This window comes from Electrophorus electricus, chromosome 20, assembly GCF_041902795.1.
Source record: "Electrophorus electricus isolate QZ-2024a chromosome 20, ASM4190279v1, whole genome shotgun sequence".
NCBI classification, from domain to species: Eukaryota; Metazoa; Chordata; class Actinopteri; order Gymnotiformes; family Gymnotidae; genus Electrophorus; species Electrophorus electricus.
This window is the reverse complement of record NC_137516.1, coordinates 3,110,001-3,112,400: the sequence shown is the minus strand read 5'-3', so window position 1 is coordinate 3,112,400 and position 2,400 is coordinate 3,110,001. Positions and strand designations below refer to the sequence as shown.

Genomic DNA, 2,400 nt, shown 5'->3' with positions numbered 1-2,400 from the left:
AAAGCACGCCGCCACTGGACTCTAGAGCAGTGGAGATGTGTTCTCTGGAGTAACGAATCACGCTTCTCCATCTGGCAATCCGACGGACGAGTCTGGGTTTGGCGGTTGCCAGGAGAAAGGAATTTGTCTGACTACATTGTGCCAAGTGTAAAGTTTGGTGGAGGGGGGATAGTGAAATACATTTATTAACATAGAACATATACTATGACTGTGGCACTCACACAACATTAACGACGGACATAACTACACATTTAACAGTGGCGACACAAACGTTTACCATACATCAGTAAACATCTACATAAACAATGACCAACAAGGGAGCACACACTGACTGGGGTTTAAATACCGACAAAACACTTAACACTAAATCCCTTGCAGGTGTGTGCTCTCCCGGGGGGGCGTGGTTACGAATTAGACAACCATGTACAACCGTGAATACCCCTGCACGCGGCGGGCCGTACCACGTGGGGGGCAGAGTAGTCCGTGACGCGCACACACAAACATACATCCATACATCCATCCATCCATCCATCCATCCATCCATATATATATATATATATATATATATATATATATATATATATAAATATACTGAATATATACTATATATATAATTATATAATAATGATATATACATAAATATATAATTATATATATATAAATACACTATATAATCATCCCCCCCCTTTAAAGTGTTTCACCTGGGCCGTATCCAACCTGCCACAGTGCTTGTTGTATATAGCGACCTGGTGCTGGCGTTTAGCCCTACGAAGGCCTCCTAGCTCTCCCCTCACCACGAATGGGACTGTGCCTTCATGCTAAAGAGGGCCCAGTTCCTCCTAGGTGTAGGAGCTACCCTCTGTCCTTGGAAGAGGACTGGACAGTGGGGCAATATATAAAGGAGGCTTTGCAGCCTCCACCTCTCAGGCTTCGGCCAGTGTCTTCTTTGTGAAGAAGAAGGATGGGGGAATTGAGACCCTGCGTGGACTGTCGGGGCTTAAATGAACTGTTAATACCATACACTTACCCTTTACCCTTAGTACCTGCTGCACTAGAATAGTTAAGTACTTAGTTCTGCCATACGGTCTCACCACATCTCCCTCGATATTTCAGGCCTACATTAATGAGGTCCTAAGGGAGTTTCTGAATAGATCCACTGTTGCCTATATCGACGATATCCTGATCTATTCCTCTTCCTGGACCCAACATGTGCATGATATAAGGGCTGTCCTCCGCATCCTTTTGCACCAACCATATTTAATCTTCCTTAAATCATATCTATCTATCTATCTATCTATCTATCTATCTATCTATCTATCTATCTATCTATCTATCTATCTTTAAAATAAGCTTATATATTAAATAATATATATATATTTTAATATAAGCTAACATATACTGAATATAAATTTCCTTGTAACGCGGTCTGCCCGAGTGCCGATGGGCGTGGAGCAGGACGCACAGACCCCGTCGTCTGTGAAAGTTGATTATTAACATGACGTGAACAACAGTAGCACTCACATGACATCTACGGAGAACAAACATTTAACATTAAACACGTACACATCAATGAGCGACAAACACAATCCCACGTTACATCGACACTGACGTAAACAAAGTAGTGACAAGGACCAACGCAGGGCACACACTGATAGGGGTTTAAATAGACCGACAAACATGTAACATTCAACCCAGCACAGGTGTGTGCTAGCCGAGGTGCGTGCGGATACAACAACTGTGAGTCACCTTGCACGCGGCAGGCCGTGCCACGTGACTCGTGGGGGGAGGAGCATCTCGTGAAGAGCATCGCCTCCCAAGGGGCGCAGCTGCCGAAGCGCTCCAATCCGGGATAGCGAATCCCAGGCCGCTGTGCACACACATGGACACTGCATGGCAATTCCCGGTACACAACACAAGGTGGACTAGGAGCCGCCTGCCTGGGAGACCTCTTCAAAAGAAGGAGAAAGACAGAGTCCCTGCCTCTCGGGGCAGTCCGGTACGCTTCCCTTGATGTGCCTGCAGACATACAAAAGGCGCATGTGCACACAAACAAATGCGCCGTTAACCAAGCACACAAGGCACTGTGATGCAGCGCCTGCTAACCGCACAGGCGCTGAAACCGTGTCCTCGGCCCCAGTGGACACACGAAGGGGCACATCCGCCCCGGTTCCGAACGTCCCCTATTAGTCCCCCTTTCCCCTGCCACCCTAGGAGCGCCCCGGAGGAGCTCCCCCTCCGGGGCCTTGGCGGACCCTTCCAGTCCCTCGGGTGAGTCCGCGGAAACGGAAGAACTCAAGCTTTCTCCACCCTAGCCGGAGACCTTGCCGACTCCATCTTACCATCCTCATGGAACACCTCGGCTCTCCTTGGCCCCAGCTCGATGGCCCTAAGACGCCCCCA

General features: G+C 48.1%; 1 protein-coding gene across 1 annotated transcript in view; it reads left to right on the top strand.

The window, feature by feature from the left end:
* The first annotated feature begins 848 nt into the window (after positions 1-848).
* prkg1l (protein kinase cGMP-dependent 1, like) overlaps positions 849-2,400 on the top strand; it is a 22,054-nt gene continuing 20,502 nt past the window's right edge. The window contains exon 1 of the mRNA XM_081703694.1: positions 849-2,400. This exon is cut by the window's right edge and continues 196 nt beyond it. The gene's annotated coding sequence lies outside the window, so the exon portion shown is untranslated.